The 19,765-nt window shown below is 42.8% G+C and overlaps 1 pseudogene across 1 annotated transcript; it reads left to right on the forward strand.

The window, feature by feature from the left end:
• Positions 1-5,027: 5,027 nt before the first annotated feature.
• On the forward strand, positions 5,028-17,240 carry LOC143535046 (intermembrane lipid transfer protein VPS13-like; annotated as a pseudogene). Its single transcript, XR_013135647.1, has 22 exons — positions 5,028-5,053; positions 8,676-8,961; positions 9,064-9,135; positions 9,220-9,666; positions 9,747-10,059; positions 10,711-10,897; positions 10,969-11,401; positions 12,039-12,155; positions 12,828-13,101; positions 13,184-13,296; positions 13,416-13,499; positions 13,615-13,665; positions 13,753-13,932; positions 14,023-14,348; positions 14,674-15,030; positions 15,124-15,187; positions 15,329-15,475; positions 15,575-15,679; positions 15,763-15,873; positions 15,955-16,059; positions 16,139-16,208; positions 16,765-17,240. The product of XR_013135647.1 is annotated as an intermembrane lipid transfer protein VPS13-like (transcript).
• Positions 17,241-19,765: the final 2,525 nt, after the last annotated feature.

Raw genomic sequence — 19,765 nt, forward strand, 5'->3', positions numbered from 1 at the left:
ACACGCTCAGGAAGATAAACATGAAGCTCAACCCGAGCAAGTGTGCCTTTGGAATGGAAGAAGGGAAGTTCTTGGGGGTCATCGTCACTAAAGATGGCTTCAGAGCGAACCCTGAAAAGGTCGAAGCCATTATCAAAATGGAATCACCTACTACCATCAAACAGGCTCAGACACTGAATGGACGACTAGTGGCACTTAATCGCTTTTTGGCAAACCACGCGGATAAGTCGTTTCCCTTCGTGTCAACGTTGAGAAACTGTTTGAAGAAAACGCACTTCCGCTGGACACCAGAAGCGGAAGCAGCTTTTCAGGAGATTCGGTCACGCTTGATCGAACTCCCAACACTCACAGCACCAGAAGCGGGAGAGGAGTTAATCCTATACCTTTCCGCAACTGATAGAGCAACCGGGGCAGTCCTGCTAGTAGAGCGAAAAGGCATCCAGATGCCAATCTATTATGTCAGCCGTATCCTAACAGACGTAGAAACCCGGTACTCTACCCTCGAAAAATTAGTCTTAGCACTTATACACGCTTCACGCAGGTTAAGACGATATTTCCAGGGTCACCCAATCACCATTCTCTCCAACTTCAAACTTGCAAACGTTCTAGGCAAACCCGAGTTATCGGGACGCCTAGCCAAATGGGCAATTGAGTTGGGAGAATACGCGATAAAGTATAAGCCAAGACCAGCCATAAAAGGCCAGGTTCTGGCCGACTTTATTGCAGAAGTGCCTGCATCGCGGGAAAAAGAGTGCCAGGAAGAGGCTCAACCCTCTCCAGCACAAGACATCAATGATGTCTGGCGACTCTACACCGATGGGGCAGCCAATAACGAGGGTTCAGGCGCAGGGCTAAAGCTAACCAACCCAGCGGGCCAAGAATACACTTACGCTATTCGACTGAATTTTCCAAGTACGAATAACGAAGCCGAGTATGAGGCATTCCTGGCTGGGCTGAGAATTGCGCGTAAGATGGGAGTGAAAAACTTGGAAGCCCACGTGGATTCCATGTTAGTAGCCAATCAAATCAACGGGCGCGTACACGGCCGTGAACGACACAATGGCCCTGTACCTCGCACAAGCAAAATCCCTTATGCGCGATTTCAAAGACTGCAAAGTCATACACGTCAAGCGAAGTGAAAACAAATCTACGGATGCGTTAAGCAAGCTTGCATCATTAGCCTTCACCCACTTAGGAAAGGATATCCGCATTGAACTCCTCGAGACACCTTCGGTCCCGTACAAGGAAATTTGTGTCATCCAAACCGGCACGGAAACGTGGATGACACCAATAATAAAATACCTTGCGGCAGGTACACTACCGGAGTCCAAAACACAGGCAAGAAAACTACGCTGTAAAGCACTGAATTATCAACTGATCGATGACATCCTTTACAGACGTAACTTTCTTGGCCCACTCTTAAGATGCGTGGACAACCAAGATGCTGACTACCTCCTAAGGGAAGTACACGAAGGCATCTGTGGAGTACACGCAGGTCCCCGCGCTGTTGTAGCTAAGCTAAACAACGCGGGATACTTTTGGCCGGGGATGCATACGGATGCACTGGCATACATCAGAAAATGCAGGTCTTGCCAGCTTTACGCACCCAACACGCACCGCCCGAAGAATGAACTTGTTCCAGTCACTTCTTCATGGCCATTTCAGAAGTGGGCCATCGATGTGACAGGCCCATTTCCTAAAGCAGCAGGAAATGTTCAGTTCCTAGTGGTAGCCATCGACTACTTCACCAAGTGGATAGAAGCAAAACCTTTAGCCCAAACAACCGCGAAACATATCAAAAAATTTATTTGGGAATTTATTATTTGTCGTTTTGGACTTCCACAGAATTTGGTGAGCGATAACGGCACCAACTTTGCTGACAAGAAGCTACAACAGTGGCTGAAAGAACTTCAAATCACCCACACCTTTACCTCAGTGGCACACCCGCAAGGTAATGGTGAGGTGGAAAGAGCAAATAAGAGCATCGTCGAAGGCATAAAGAAAAGACTCTTGGAACACAGATCCGGCTGGGTGGACGAGCTTCCGCACGTCCTTTGGGCAAACAGAACGCTGAAGAAGGCCAGTACGGGAGAAACCCCGTTCAGCCTCACTTATGGCACTGAAGCCATGGTCCCGGTCGAAATTGGTTTACCCTCACCAAGGGTCTTGATTCAGCCAGAAGACAATGATGCGGAAAGACGGTTGGACCTTATGCTAACCGAGGAACGCAGAGACTTAGCCGCAGTGCGTGAAGAGAACTACAAGCGACAAATGCAAAAGTACTACAACACGCGGGTAAAACTCTGCAACTTCAATGTAGGAGACTACATACTGCGTAACAACGAGGCTTCGAACCAAGAACGCCCAGGAAAGCTGGCCCCGGTCTGGGAAGGGCCATACATTATCAAAGAAGTCCTGGGAAAGGGTGCATACCGGCTCGAAAGGCTCGATGGCACTCCCATCCCAAGAACATGGAACGGAGCTCAATTACGCAAATGTTATATGTAGATCAATTCCAAACTTGTAAAGAAAAGGCCTAGAGCCACTTCTAATGGAAATGATTCTCCTTTCACAATGTGTTGATAGCCTTACCTTTATACTTATGAACTTCCCACACTGGTGCCGGTATTCACCGCATAAATGGGGGAAGAAGTAAGTCGTTACGTGTGGAAGGCGGCAAAACCCGCATAAACACAACGCTAAAAATAAGGAAAAACTACACGCAGGTCAGATGTAAGTAAAGTTTAGCCATCCTTGTAAGTGCAAGTGACGGTCTTACCCGCACAATCACGAGCAAGGAAGCAAAACTTCAACCTATCTACCACGTTCAAAGGTTAACTTATCCTAAACACTTAGAAATTTCAAAAAAGGATGAGGAAAACCTACACGCAGGTCAGATACGGGTAAAGTTTAGCCATCCTACTAAGTGCAAGTGACGGTCCTACCCGCACAATCACGAAAGAGGAAGCAAAACTTCACACCTATTATCTACCACGTTCAAAGGTTAACTTATCCTCAGAAAAGATGAGGAAAACTTCCACGCAGGTCAGATATAAGTAAAGTTAAGCCATCCTACTAAGTGTAAGTGACGGTCATACCCGCACAATCATGAAAGAGGAAGCGAAACAAACTTATAATTTACCACGTTAAAAAGTTAACTTATCTAAGTACTAAAGAAATTACTAAGTTAGATCAAAACATGCGTAAAATAAACAAGGCAAAGAGCAAACACAATCTTTATTTCATCAAATTCAAATATTACAAAGCTATACAAAAGCAAAAATCTATGCTAATGGTGGAAAGGGATCTTTAGAATCAAGCTTCAGGACCACATCCACTTGGACCCGCTCCATCAGTAGAGCGTGGTGGTTCAAGGAAGGCTTTAAGAATAGCTAGCACATCATCAGCAGCAGCGACTTCGTTCACCTTCTCCACCACAGGATGCGAGAAGGCGGCATACTGGTTCACTGCTTGGTCGTAAATAGCTTCAGTATCCACATCGTACAAAGGGAAGTTGGAAGGCGGGATGCCTTTCTCAACGAACCCTAGACCAAGCAGGAAGCCGGCCTTTTTCCCATCCTCATGAGAAGCGTTGAGGGCTGCGCTCATAGCATCGTCATAAGACGTCTCTGAGAAGACCCGATGCACAACCTACAAAGAAAAAATACAAGTATCAGAACCATTTCTATTTATAAAGAAAAGCGTGAAGACATGAAGTTAGACTTACCTGAGACAACGCTTCTCGAAGAAGCCATTCCTTGGCAACCAGGGCTTCTTGGAGGGCAGCTTGAGCTTCGTTACGGGCGCGATCGGCTTCACTCTTGTTGAGGTTGGCAAGCAACACTTCTTTAGCCGCAGCCTCTTCGACGCCCTTCAGCTTACGCTCAGCATGGTCAAGCACCCCCCTCTGGTCCAGGATTTCTTGGAGCTTTTTGGCGTCTTCCATCGCCAAGGCATCATGAGCCTGCTGGAGAGCCTCTAATTTGGCTTTAAGTTCTTCATTCTCCACGCGTTGAGGCACAGCAACAGCTTCAGCCTTGGTGGCCCTCTCGGTTGCGTTCCTTGCAGTTTCCTTAGCCAGCCGAAGCTGTTCATTAACAGCTTGGGCAGCCTTGGAACGGGCCTCGAGTCGTGCCTGAACTTCAACCTCGAGGGCCTTGAAGGCCTTCTCCTTTTCCGCAGCTACGGCGGAAAGCCTTTGGTTCTCCTCCCGGACAGCCCGCGCCTGAGCCACTTCTTTAAGGCGAGCTGCTTTTAACTTGTCGTTTTCACGACAAAGCAGCTCGACACGCGGCTGCATCCGGGCCAGGAGAACCCGAAGCTCATTGGTTAGCCTACCCTCCTGGTAGCTAGCCATGGCTTCCCCCAACGCACCACTGGGAGCAGCGTGGCGAGCCCATTCCACGCACTCCACAGGGGTACGAAGGGTTGTTCCTCGGCGAATGTTCCACCGTGGAACATACACTTCATTGGAATCCGACACTGCAAAAAACATAAAGCAGTTAGGAAAAGATGATAAAGAAAAAATATATATAAATGGGCCAAAAGAACCCTACGCACCTGTAGGGTCAATTACAGGCCGATAGCCGCCGAACCCATCACCTGAACCCAACGGAAATCCATCCAAGAGGTCAGGCAGATGGGAAGGTGGCAGAGATTGGCGAGAAGCCCCATGCGTACCTGATGGATCGGCCGTCGTTGCCGATGGCGGGGGCATGGTAGCAGCCGCCGCGGTCGCCGCCGCGGAATCCGCAGCAAAAGTTACCGCCGGCTCGGTGAAAGATGCTGTAAAAATAGCACTCACAGCCGGCGGTGACGTCATCACAACTGGAACAGTCGGCTCAACGGAGTGAACAACTGAACCAGTGGAAGCAGGCGCAGGCGCAGGCGCAGCCGCCTGGGTCGTCGCCTCAGGTAGGCTGACCGGGCCTACCATCATTGGCGGGGAGGTACTCCTCTACGCTCCACCCTGGAATGCGTCAACATCCACGCCTGCACAAAGAAAAGTGTTAAATGATATTAAAGCTATGAAGATTAAAGCTAAAGGAAATTTGTACTTACGGGTCTTCTTGAGCCTGAAAGTACGGACGGGCGGGGATGAACCCGATGGAGCCGGCCTCTTCACGCCGGTCACCGTTGTCATCCTGGGCTCTTCGGTGACAGTTGTCACAGCCTCCGGAATGGTGATCTTGTCACCACCGGGATTCCCCGCCACCTCTTCGCTCTCGGTCTCCGAGTCAGACCGAGGCGCTGGATCGGCTGTGGAGGCCACCTTCTCCTTCCCCTTTTCGCCGGCAGCCTTCTTCTTCCGCACCAACGGAGGACCATCTGCGGATTCCTCATCAGAACATACGATTAGAGGAATTCCAGCAGAGGTTTCAACATTGAGGGGTTGAGGGTCGAAGAGCGCCTTACCTGGCCGACGGGCGCTAAGGATCTCATGGCCTAGCGGATAGACCTCCACGAACCGATCCGCCGTTTGTTCTAGGATGGGCAACTCGTTCTCATCTAGAGCGCGAGTACCCATCCGTGCGGGACCGTCAGCCTCCCGCGGGTTCAGGAGCGACTGCAAGTCGTTCCCCTCTGAAATAAACAGGAAAGAAGTTAGAAGAAATTCAAAATCAACAAAAGGGAAAAAGGCATACCGTAAGGAACAGAGTTCGAACCGTATTCGAGGACGATCGGAATCTTGCGCGCATCAGCCTCCTTCCACACCCGGCTCATCCCCAGCATCACCATCCCGGACTCCGCAAACCGGTAAACCGGAGATTGGACCCGAGATATCTTCGCAAACCATTCCGCCTCCTGGTAGCTGGAGGCGTGAAGGCTGGGAAGTGCTTGCCCGTTCTTGAATTTCATGGCAATGGGGATGGCGCGAGCGGATATGAAAAAGAACTCCCGCTTCCACGAGCGAAGACTGCGCTCGGTCGCGCAGATCTTTAAACCCTTAATCCGGGTTGTCAACGTGTACCACCCCTGGATGCACCTCCAAGTGTAGAAGGTCATCAGGCGGTCAACATAGGGCTCAATGCCCAGTATCCGGCACACCCACTCAAAGTGGCGAATCTTAGCGATCGCCATGGGGTGCAACTCGGTCAAATGAACACCGTGCCTCTCAAGGACACGGTAAACAAACTTTGTCAATGGGAACCTAAGATTCCCATAGACAAAGAATGCAGCATAAACCCCGACCTTGCCTCTGGGGGCATCGTACACCGTCTGGTGGGGTTCAGGAAACTCAGGCTCGAGAGACTCGAGCATGAACTTCCTGACGACGTACCGATACAGGTCACCAGGCAGAGCACACTGGCACTCGCCAGCAGTACTCTTATCATCAGCCGTAGATTCGAGATCACGAGACATCTTGTAAAAGAAGAAGAAAACGATTTCGGGAGAATGCTTGCCTGAAAAGGTTAGTATTCGCCGGAAATCGCAAAGAAGATGAAGAGAAGAGTGAAAGTGTGGATTACAAAGAACCCTCTCCCCCTTTATATACTAATCGCAATTAATGCGATGAAATTAATGCGGAAGAGAGAGAAAACGAAGGTGCAATGAAACTATGACACATGGCAAAAAGCAAGCTGGCAACAGCTGTTGACAGGACGCATACCATTAATTTCGCGGCCACGCGCCCGAAAAATCGCGCCCACGCGCCTGAAAAAGCATCTGGAATGACCATGTACTGTCACGTCACCATAACTTCCTGACGTCCTGACACAGTCAGAAGAAACCGTCGCACGACGTTTCAGAGGTTTGGACTGTTCTTATCCTTTCACCAACTCTTCGAATTTCAAAATTCAAAATTCAAAAAGATTCAAAAGTGAGCGGGAAAATACCCCTTACCTTGGCAACCAAGTAACCGTAAGACGGATGCGGGTACAGTGTTAAGGCAAAACCCTTCACATACCTAGCACCCGCAGGGAATTGAAGCCAAGAATAACTTGGCAACCAAGTAACCGTCAGACGGATGCGGGTACAGTGTCAAGGCAAAACCCTTCACATACCTAGCACCCGCAGGGAATTGAAGCCAAGAATAACTTGGCAACCAAGTAACCGTCAGACGGATGCGGGTACAGTGTCAAGGCAAAACCCTTCACATACCTAGCACCCGCAGGGAATTGAAGCCAAGAATAACTTGGCAACCAAGTAACCGTCAGACGGATGCGGGTACAGTGTCAAGGCAAAACCCTTCACATACTTAGCACCCGCAGGGAATTGACGCCAGGAATACCTTGGAAGTAAAGTAACCGTAAGACGAGTGCGGGTACAGTGTCAAGGCAAAACCCTTCACGTACTTAGCACTCTGCAGGGAATTCAAACCAAGAAGGATCTTCTGGGCCATGCTTGCGGAAACGTGAATAACATCCCCGCACGACGGGAACGTCGAGAACTATATTGTTTGAAACTCCAAGATGGAATTGGTGGTTTTAGCATAATTGATCACTATGTTGAAAACTACCAAGACCCCATGGAGAATCCACACAAGTGGGACTCAACGCTCCTGACGTGCGAGGAGGTTACAAACCTACCCGCTTCACACCCAAATATCAAGCAGAAAAGTCGGGAATTTCTGCGTGACATCAGGAAAACCGCGGGATGAATCACCACGGAAAACCGAAAAACTAAACCCTTTTCAAAACCCCTTGCTAAGTCCAAAAGTTCACCTCACTTATTAATAATTCATGAGAAGAACATTGGACTGGGGGGACTTGAAGAGGTAGGTCCCAGCAGAGCCCAGTTGGACCCGCAAGACTCACCTTGAACAGGGACGTCTGCGCAATGACCAACTGCTCCAGCAGGACCCACCATGCTCAAAGAACCTTACGCGCAGTACGCCAGCTGTACCCGCAGAGAAAGCCTCCCAATGGTGAAGTACCCCGCCTGTTCCCGCAGCTGCGGATACAAGCCATCAGGGAAGGCTACCCGCACTAACAGCAAGCCTACACGCACAAGGCATTCGTTCAGTAGTCACATGAAGGAATGAGCAAGGCGGGAACACTCCCGCCTAAATGAGCCAGTCCGTATGCTTCTGGAAGGTCTTTCGTACTATACCTACTAAGGTATGGGCGGAACAGACAATTTGACCAAAGCAGCCCATGAACTAATCACAGGGTGACAGCTCACCGACAACAATACGAGGAGGAGCACCCTCTAGTACTGTTTGTCACTATTAGCCGCTGCCTACTCATCAACCCTTACGAATTGAACGTGCGCAGCCTACAGTTGGTGGAACAGTGCGTAGCCGGCAGTAAAGGAACAGTATACAGCCGACCTTATTACTGTTGGCCGTAACCTATCCACCAACCAGCATGGCCTGTGCGTAGTCCACTGTTGGTAGAACAGGAATACTATTCAGCCGGCTGTACCTGCTTGGAAACCTACCTTCGGCTATAAATACTCCAACACCTTGGAATGGTAAGGACATCATCTGATATCTCAATCTTATCTAGCAATCTCTTAATATACACTTATATTCAGAGCAATCTAGTCTGATTCTCACGCCGGAGGGTGGTCACAAGGAGGAACCCCCCCTTCTCAGTGACGAGCTTACGGTGTCTGTTTTGCAGGTCCCCTGAAGAACAACCTTCTCTGCTGGACCTCATCCTCGTGGGAAACATTACTTAACCCCCAGATTATCTATAATCTGCCTGTGGGTTCACTTAGTGTTTCTTCAGCTTTAGAACCAGCCAATCTTCTGACAGCCTAGGTGACAGACATGTTGCTGATGCGCAGCATCACTACATCATTGTTCAACTTGAAGGAACTTCCACATTGTCAACTCCCATTTCTATTGATTTGGTTGGTGTCAGCTTTTTTGAGGTGGATTTTTCTAATTTGTCGACTAATTTAGGAGCTGAAAATGGCGGCGATTTTGCTAAAGGTGTTAGTAGCTATGTCGTTCCTGCAATAATTGATGTTTCAGTTCAAAGATACACTAAGTTAGTGCGCCTGTACTCCACTGTAAGTTCAATTGGTTAGCCATGCTTATTTCTACATTATATGTACAAATGGGCCTAAGCCCGAGACCGACACAAAAAAGTTCTAATGGTTTCTCTCTCTTAGGTCATACTCTTAAATGCAACATCAGTGCCATTTGAAGTGCGGTTTGATATTCCATTTGGCGTATCTCCAAAGGTACTCAATTGTAGAAAATTTATTTTATAATGTTACTGGAGCTGGTGTGGCGTATATATGTCTATAATTTTTTTTTAATTTCAGATTCTGGATCCAGTAGAACCTGGTCATGAGTTTCCTCTTCCTCTACATTTGGCTGAAACCGGCCGTATAAGATGGCGTCCACTTGGCAGCACTTACCTTTGGAGTGAAGCTTATAGTATTTCGAATATTCTCTCTAATGAAACTAAAATAAAAAACAAAAACTTTCGTTCATTCGTCTGCTATCCTTCTCTTCCGAGTAGTGATCCTTTTCGATGCTGCGTATCAGTGCATGACATGTGTCTACCTTCTAATGGACGAATAAACAAGGGTTCATCATCTCTTTATATAAAGCAATCAGACAAGATAGAAAATCAAGATCAGTCTAATAAGCGGTGTATTCACCTGATTACATTAACTAATCCCTTAGTAGTAAAAAATTATTTACCAGTAACAGTTTCTTTGACGATCGAGAGTGGTGGAGTCACACGTGACATGTTGCTTTCAGAGGTTGGTAGCTTGTATGGATTTTAACTGTCTTTTGTCTTTGTTTTATTCATATTTATTTGTGTTCATTTTAACATCTGCAGGTTGAAACTTGTTTTCATCATATTGACTCGTCGCATGATCTTTCATTAACTTTCAATATTCATGGGTTTAGACCATCTGGTCTGAAGTTCCCCCGTGCAGAGAAGTTTAGTGAAATTGCTAAATTCAGCGGAACAAAGTTTTCTTCATCTGAATTCGTTAACTTTAGTTCCAATACCTCTAAAGGTGATCATTACTCGATCCTTTTTATTCTCTCCTCTATCTCTCTCTCTCTCTCTCTCACTCTCACACACACACTCACACTCACACTCACAAACATGCAAATGTACACCGACATAGGGGTGTTCAATCTAAGTACTTAATAAGGACTAGGCTATTGAGGTGAGTTTCAGATTAGGTAACAAGGTTTCTGAATTTGGGTTTAGATTATTCAGTTGATAAGATTACACAAGCAAGGGCTTTTCTAAAATGGAATAAGGTTATTCTGGATGATCATATTACCATTTACCAAAGTACTAATTTAAACTATTTTGGTTATTTGTATAACCCAATACTCACCCCATCCCAAAGTTATTGTCCACACACCAAAAAATATAAAATAAAATTATATGCTGTTTTTAGCTACCAAAATGCCAACGTTACCCTTGCATTCAAGAACACCTTTTTCATATTCAATTTATGTTGAAGCTAATTAAGATTTATAAAGGGAAATAGTAAACAATAAATTATAACTATCCATATTAAAAGTGGACAATTAATTTTGGACAAACTAAGATAGTAAAGTGGCCAATAATATTTGGAAAGAAGTAAAAAAAACAGATTTGGGTACCAAAATTAAAAAACGAACATTAAGCTGCATACGTGCTCTAAATTCACCCATAAACTAAACTGAATAACCTAGATAACAAAAGGATTAGGCTGGTTATTTAGTTGACCCTAATTTTGAACACCCGTGTAACACGCGAACACAAAAGCTGATTATTGTGGCTGCTGGCTTTTGTCTAGGTTCATTATTCGTGACAATGGAAAAGGTGATGGTTGCATTTTCCGGAGCCCGTGAAATCTGCATATTTGTTCCATTCTTATTATATAACTGTTGTGGCTTTCCCCTCACCATTGCCAATGCTACCAATGCACGAATGGCACATGGCTGCACTGTGCCTTCATGTTATGATTTGGATGAACGGGACCCGTATTTAGGCAAAAAAGACGGTCTTGGCCTTTTGTCTTCCAATCAGTTTTTGCAAAATGATGGTATCAAAATAATAACCTTGTTTCTACTAGGAAGACCTTGGAAACATATCATGGTAAGTTTCCGAAGAATATAGAGGATCAAACATCATCTATGGATGACAAGGGAAAAGATTCAGTTTCAAGAAGTCGATCAAATGTGAAACTGATTGATTTTGATGATGCAAAGGGCAAAAAGGTTAATTTTTGCATGTATTCTCCTGATCCTAATATATCTTAAAAGTGATATTATGGTTAAAGTTAGTCGGTGCCAGTCTGATGCTGATGTGGAAAGTAACCTTGACAATTCATGGTCTAGTCAATTTTTTCTTGTCCCGCCAACTGGTTCAACTACCGTTCTTGTTCCCCAATCATCAAACAGTTCTTCATATGTATTATCTGTATCTTCTAGTGCTGTATCTGGCCCTTTTTCTGGAAGGACAAGGATTATTAATTTCCAGCCAAGGTATCATGGTTTGACATCTCTGTTATCGTACGATTTACTAGAGGTGGCAAAATGGGTGGGTCCAATGGGCGGGGTAATGGGTCAAAATAGAATTATCTTTCTGGGGTTAAAATGGGTCAAGTTGGGCCCGCAACACTTTATTTTCAGAATATAGTTTCTTGAGTATTTAGCATGTCAGTTTTGGTAAAAATGAATTGTTTTTGGGTCGGTCAAAACGGTTCGAGTTGAGTTGACGAATATTTAGCCTGCCAAATATGACGAATAATATATATTACTTCAATATCAATCTAGTAATACTGAATAAATAATTTGGCATAATAGGTTGGTCTGTTGTGTTAAATAGCGAGCAGGGTTAAAATCGGGTCAGGATGGTTACACATTTTTTAAATTTTATACTTTTGAAACGATTAACGTGTCAAATATGATTCAAAAAGCTAAATTATCTTACGAATAATCTAATAATATCAAATACAATGACTTAGGTGGTTTATGCTTTGACTTTGGACCCACCTGACTCATTTTTAGCTGATTTATTGTTTATACCTATATGACTTAGGTGCCACCTCATGTAGTTACTGTGATCATTGGAGTTTTGTCCATTACTGATTTATTATCTTCTTTTTCTCTTGTTTTTCAGATATGTGATTAGTAATGCATGCAGTAAGGACTTGTGCTTTAGGCAGAAAGGATCTGACTTCATATATCATTTGAAAGTTGGCCAGCACTCTCATATTCATTGGACAGATGTAACAAGGTACAGTAGTTTTTTTTCTTACATTGAGTTGCTAACCTGTTATTACCAGTATTCAGTTTCCACCACCTTGATGGTTTACGAACAGGGCCGTCTCCGAGAATTTAAATACTTTGGCCGAGCCAAATTAAATAAAAAGGCATGTAGGCCTTAACGAAATTTTTGTATTCGCTTGCGTACATGGATAAAACTTTTATCGACCGATTTATTATAAATATAAACCATTCTGAGCATGTAATTATCTCATAAACCATTGCAAATGTAGGCCTTAACGAAATTTTTGTATTCGCTTGCGTACATGGATAAAACTTTTATCGACCGATTTATTATAAATATAAACCATTCTGAGCATGTAATTATCTCATAAACCATTGCAAATAACCTTATTTTTAACAACAAAAAACATATATATGTAATATGTATAAAAAAAAGTTTGTGCCCCCCGAAACTTATGCACACCGGCCGATGGTGCGGCTCGCACACCCTTCGAGCCTCCCCTGTTTACGAAATAGAGAACACCAAGTGAAAGAGAATAAAAAAAGTAATCGTGTGTGCCTAGGCGCATGTGCGCTTAACATACTTGTGAAAGTTATGTAACAAATATGATCACAAAAGTTATGTGAAAGTCGTGTTTAACATGCTTCTATCTGATGCTAATATACACACAAATGGCAGGGAATTACTCATTTCGGTTCGTTTTGATGAACCTGGATGGCTGTGGTCTGGATGCTTCTTTCCAGAACATTTAGGTGATACACAGTTAAAAATGCGGAATTATGTTTCCGGTGCAGTTACTATGGTACGCGTGGAGGCACAGAATGCTGGCGACGCAATTAGAGATGCAAAGGTTTTTGGGAATCCTCATTGCGATTCTGGGACAAACTTGATTCTTCTGTCTGATGATGATACTGGCTTTATGCCATACAGGATTGATAATTTCTCAAAGGAGGTTAGTGCTTACTACATCTTGTGAAGTTATTATTTTCTTTGGAGAAAATAGTAATTTAATTCATGATTTTTGTTGGTTGCAGAGACTACGCATTTATCAACAAAAATGTGAAGCATTTGAGACTGTTGTTCATTCTTATACATCTTGCCCTTATGCATGGGATGAACCCGTTACCCACATCGTCTAACTGTTGAGGTGTGCATTCTTTTTATTAATATAAATTAATTGCGACAATATGTTTCTCATTACTTTTCTTATATTGTAATCTAGTACAAGGCTATTTCTCACTGTTTTTCTGTTTTTAATCTCTCAAGGTGTTTGCTGAGAGAGTAATAGGCTCTTACTCCCTTGATGATGCTATAGAGCACAAACCAGTGTGTTTACCTGCAACTTCTGAGGTACAATTATATCATCATGATTTATTTTGTCATATTCATAAATCTTAATCACTCTTGAGTTGCCGGTTAAAAAGCAAATGTAGCTAATATGATTTTCGGCTGATTTATTTAACAGAAGCCTGAAAGAAGATTGTTGGTATCTGTTCATGCTGAAGGGGCATTAAAGGTATATATTGTTTTAGCATTTCAGATGCAAATAATAATTTTCATAACATTACTCTTTTGTCTAATCGATATTTTTACCATCATACAGGTTCTCAGTGTCATTGATTCAAGTTATCATAGTTTTGATGATATGAAAAGCCCAAATTCCCCTCAGCTAAATGATAAAACAGAATTTGACCAAAGACAGGAAGGTTCTGTACTTTACAAAGAAAGATTATCAGTTGCAATTCCCTTTATTGGGATCTCTGTCATGAGTTCTCAACCGCAGGTACCATTAACTTGAAAATTTGCTACAAACGCAGGGGTAGTTTAGCCATTTTAGTATTTTACAATACTTATGAATTTTCCCGCTTTGTAGGAGTTGCTCCTTGCTTGTGCGAGGAACATGGTGATTGATTTAGTTCAGAGTTTGGAGCAGCAAAAGTTTTCATTGAATATATTTGCTTTGCAAATTGATAACCAGCTTCCAACCACACCTTACCCCGTTATATTATCTTTTGACCATGAATACAAGCAAATCTCAACTTCTCAGATTATTACTAAAGATGATAGTTTGAGGGTAAAAGGGGGACACATGAAACAGTTAAAATCTGACAGTTCATGTGAGCCTGTGTTGTCGTTGGCTGTTGCAAAATGGAGGAATAAAGATAGAGCGTTACTTTCTTTCGAGCATATAATTTTAAGGTATGTGCTATCTAATCAAGTCCCGTTTGATAGTAAAATGGGTTGAAATTGCTACTTGTGAGTAGTGAGTCGGGTTGACACAGAAATGTTTTTGTCCACAGTTATTGTTCTATGATAATTAGTATTTTTAATATGATCACAAAAGTAACTCTATATTGACAGTGAACTAAATCATTTAGGAGGTTTATATGCATTAAAATACAATTTGGGTGCCTTTTGACCTGTCTGACTCGGTAGTGATAAAATATAATCTGAATTGACCCGCAAGTAAGTAGGTTGAGATTTCCATCTGTACGAATTACTAATTCATATTTTCCTGCTTTAGAATGACCGATTTTCATCTTGAGCTGGAGCAAGATGTCATCTTAGGTCTGTTTGACTTTTATAAGACGGTATCTTCAAGGTTTCATAGCAAAGCAGCGTCGCATAAGGATTCAGTCATGCATCCTCTCTCCTCAAATTTCAGTGCAAATATTGCAAGGAAATTTTCTGGCACCCATCTAAATCAAAAGTCAAATGGGGATCATTCTATATTTGTTGAAAGTCAAAGTCAAAGCTCCCTTTTGCTTCCATCAGTTGTGCCAATTGGAGCACCTTGGCAAAAAATCCATCACCTAGCACGAAAACAGAAGAAAATATACGTTGAAGTTCTTGAAGTAGCCCCCGTCACAATAACTCTAAGGTTATTCACTCATTGTTTTTTGCATATCTTTTATTTAATATTTTTAGTTTAATGCTATATGTTCACTTATGGGTCTTATTTTTCTTTTTGCAGCTTTTCAAGCAGTCCATGGATGCTAAGAAATGGAATACTTACATCAGGAGAGTATCTTATCCATGTAAGGGTGACAATTGGGATAATTATCCAATTTTATTATTGCATCTACTCTCCATTTAAATACGTGTACTTGTGTATAAAGTAATTATCCAATTTTATTATTGCATCTACTCTCCGTTTAAATACTTGTACTTGTGTATAGAGAGGTCTTATGGCTCTTGCTGACGTGGAGGGAGCACGAATTAATCTGAGACGATTGACAATTTCTCATCAATTGGCTAGTTTGGAATCCATTCGAGAGATCTTGATAATTCATTACACACGGCAACTTCTTCACGAGATGTACAAGGTTCAAATATGTATCCTTTAGCTTGTGGGATTTTAACATGTTATCATGATTTGTGTTTAACAATATATAATTAAATATATTGCGATTATTATCGTTCAGGTTTTTGGTTCTGATGGTGTTATAGGCAATCCCATGGGTTTTGCAAGGAGTGTTGGACTTGGAATCAAAGATTTTTTGTCGGTTCCAGCCAAAAGCTTTATGCAGGTAATAATATAATATAATGTTGCTTTTTAGTGCTATGGTGGAAATTACCCTCTAATATACATATTGTACAACTACGTTTTCAGAGTCCAGCTGGACTTATCACAGGGGTGGCTCAAGGAACTACTAGTCTTCTTAGTAACACAGTGTATGCCATTAGTGATGCTACCACTCAAGTCAGTAGAGCTGCACACAAGGTATAATTTTATTACCGGTTTAAAGTTAAATAAACAGTTATTTGTTTGTTTACCTGCATTGTTAAAACTTAATACTTGCAGGGTATCGTCGCCTTTACAATGGATGACCCTACTGCAAGCGAGATAGAAAGGCAACAAAAGGGAATGCCGTCTCATGGCAAAGGCGTGATAAATGAAATTTTGGAGGTTTAGTTTTTCCCCCCATTATCCAACCGCTGTCATTAAGTCTGCTTAATTAACAAAATATATATTTTTCAAATTTTAGGGGCTCACTGGTCTTCTCCAGTCGCCAATAAAAGGAGCCGAGAAACATGGTCTTCCAGGAGTCGTCTCAGGTACTTTCCTGTGGAAAAAATGGCGTTAATTGTTTAATGTTTTCTATATAAAATAATTTGTGTCATCTGCGGTTGCGAAAGTTATATAATTTCAATAAAGATCTTTTTGAATAAAGCATTTTGTAGGTTTACTTTTAAATAGAACGCTTTGGGCGGCTTTCAACTTGTTATAAGAAAATTACGTTCTTGAAAAATTTAATATTTAACACGTTAACTCTAAGAAATTAATAAAAAAAGAAGAAAAAAACTGACTTAACATAAATTGTTGTGTTGATCCAGCCAATCTCGTTTAGGATATCATGAATTGTAATGTTTGGTGACTTTTTATATTTTATTTTGTTATTTGTTAACTGTGTTAAACGAGTCGGATCATTTGTGTTACCGAACATTTTGTATTTAACCATGTTAAACGGGTCATGTGTAATCCGTTTATTAAACATGTATGTTTTCATGTTTGGTAAATGAAACGTCTAGTTAAATGGGCCGTGTTCATGTTTGGTACCCGTGTTTTTTTGCCGTGTCTGATTTGTAAATTTACATCTTTATCCTTTGACAGGTTTTGCTTTTGGAGTAACCGGGCTTGTGGCAAGACCAGCAGCAAGCATCCTTGAAGTCACAGAAAAAATTGCCCGTAGCATAAGAAACCGAAGCAAACTCTACCACATGGGGTCCCACCAGCTGCGGGTCCGTCTCCCAAGACCTTTAAGACAAGACTACCCTTTAAAACCCTACTTATGGGAAGAAGCCGTTGGCGTATCGGTCCTATCCAACTCGGATGACAACTTGATGTTAAAAGACGAAACATTAATCCTATCAAAACCACTCAAACAAGGGGGCAAATTCGTCATTATAACCGAACGTCTTATATTAATCGTTAGTTGCCCAAGTCTCGTGAATCTAGGAAAACCCGAGTTTCGTGGGGTCCCAGCTGACCCGGACTGGAATATCGAAGCTGAGATAACTTTGGATAGTGTGATTCATGTAGATAGCGATGAGGAGCTTGTGCATATAGTTGGAAGTGTTGGGTTATGAAGGCCTTTGGGCCGGTTTTATTAGGAGGCCCAGTTTTGGTTCCTAATTATGTTTAACCCTAATATTGTTTATTATATATATCCCATCATGTAATTGTAATCTTTGTTCTGAGCGAATAAGAAAACCTAGTTGCAGCCCGTGGACGTAGGTCCCCTCGCGGGGACCGAACCACGTTAAATTCTTGTGTCGTTTATATTTTCGTTTATGCGTGTTTATCGTTGTGCATGTGTGTGCTGTTTCGCTTCCGCGCGCCGCTTTGTTCCTAACAAGTGGTATCAGAGCCTTGGCTCGTTGAACACACAGGTTGTTGCACTGGTTACGATTTCACATATTAGTTTTGGATTCCGTACGATTTCTGTTTTGTCGAAATAGAGTTTCGGTTTTGGTTTTGGCTGTCGTGTTCGAATCTGAGAAAGTCGTGGGTATCCCTTGATTTCGACTGTGCTTTTCTGGTTCGTGAAATAAAGGTTGCAGGTGTGACTGTTGCGAGGTGGCCGGCTCATCAGTTTTCCGGCGATTCGGCGAAGGAGGAGCAACCGGAGTTGACCAGGTTATGTTAGCCGGATAATGCTTTAAGGTCGCTGAACAGAATCGTGTTAACGATCGCCGGTGACGGAGGCTGTTGGGCAGTTTGCCGAATGCCGAGCCACCGTGGTTCGACGGCAAGTGTGTTAACCAGATATGTGTAACAGAAGTTGCAAGTGCAGGTATCAATATTTTAAACCCTAGATGGGCCATAGATTATTTTGTTCTTTTGCTGGACCATGTTTGAAAAACAAAAAGGAGCTAGTGGAGTTTTTTTTTTTTTGAAACTAGGCCTTTCTTGTTTCACTGTTTGTGCCAAAAAGAACATCAGGACATACAACTTTTAGTTTGTGTTCTTTTTATGGTTTTTGGGTTTTGGTAGTATTTCAAGTTTGGGTTTTGGCATTATTGTCAACCATTATTATTTTAACCCGGTTTGTGAAGACCATTTAGGTTCGGGTTCAGATTTGTTTGCAAGAGATTAGTCTGAGGTAACTTTATATAGTTTATTTACAGTTAGTTGATTTATCGGTTATTGCAAGAGCAAATCGGTTTATTTGGCAGTCATCTGTTGAACAATCGTCAAGTTTAGGCCCGTGCCCTTGTTGTGTCTGTTCACTGTTTTCGATTTGTTCTCGTTTGTTATTGTTATAACTGAAGACGAGGTGGTTATGATCGGAATGTTGACGGTTATGGATTTTGGTTGATTGGTTTGTCATGTGAACTTGGATACAGTACTGGTGATGGATAAACTTGGAGAAAATGGAACCAGCGGGTGTACTGGTGACGGTATAAGTGAAAAAAAAAAAAAAAATGAGGTTAGTGGCAAGTCATGTAAACTATTGCTCGTTTGGATGATCTTTCGGTTAGGGTTTGAGTTAACTGATCGTGTGTACGGTCATAGAACCCTTGGTACCGCTTGATTTCATGAAAGTTCTACTGTTGTTATAGCTGTTTGCCTGTTAGCTGGTTCGAAACTGTGATTATTACTTCTTGTTCGTTTGGAATTGTGAAGTTATATCTTGTTTGGTGGTGATCAGTGGTACACCATTTGAGAGGTTCATAATCTCGTGTTGGGTAAAGTTATTTGCCGGGATAGTACGAGTGGGGTTCATCTCATGGAGTGTTGGTGTGGCATGGGTTGGGATAACAGAAACAGTGGGAGCTGGGCATAGTCGACTTGGTAGGTTGCGTAGAGGTGAGACATTTTAAGGGTCGATGTCGAAAGGTTTGGAATTCTGCTTTTGAGAATGTATCTGGGGTTGATGCATTGGGACTCAGTGAAGGCGGTGACGACTCTTGGGTTCAAGATTATGGTATGCTTTATTTGTTACTCACTTCAATGAAGCATTGTTGAATCTTTTAATTAAAGACTTTTGGAAGATACGAGTTTTTTTTGTATCGTCGGAAGAAGTGAACCAACTTCCGAGTTATAAGGTCTTGGCTCGCTGAATCGGGTAGAGCTAAGGGGTTTCAGTTTGCAGACATGAAGCCTGGAGCCACAGTGATGTTAGTTTGAGCGTATTCGGAGGAGGTCTGAACATGTTCGGGGTTTTGGTAACAGTGGGAGCACGCAGGTGTGTTCTAGGTTTGTTTCCAAAGGGACGTTGGGTTCGGAGGACCAGGAATCCGAATGTGAAAATCTCTCCTGGTATAGTCTGCTGATTTGGAGAGTGTTTATCCTCTGGAAGTCTTTGAAGCCGGTTGTGTGAGTAAGTGAGAGTCGGTTAAGATTGAGGATGAGTCATTGGCGAGTTTTGTCATGGCTGGGTTTGGGATGACCGGATTGGAGTTCTCGGGAGCTTCAATAGGCCTTTCAGGTAACTGATGAGAAGGGCGGATGCAACCAGGGTGTGGATTGGTAGAAATCTTAGTTTGTTCCTAGAGAACTGGAGGCTTGGAGAACTTCTTTTGTTGAAGTTTTAGCTAGTTCTTGGAACTGGAGGCTTGGTAGATTTCTATTACTGAAGATTACTAGAGTTACTGGATGAATGAGATTG

This window comes from Bidens hawaiensis, unplaced genomic scaffold (assembly GCF_021521415.1).
Source record: "Bidens hawaiensis isolate Kalapana, Puna unplaced genomic scaffold, B.hawaiensis_p1.1 tig00010384_1, whole genome shotgun sequence".
Classification (NCBI taxonomy): Eukaryota; Viridiplantae; Streptophyta; class Magnoliopsida; order Asterales; family Asteraceae; genus Bidens; species Bidens hawaiensis.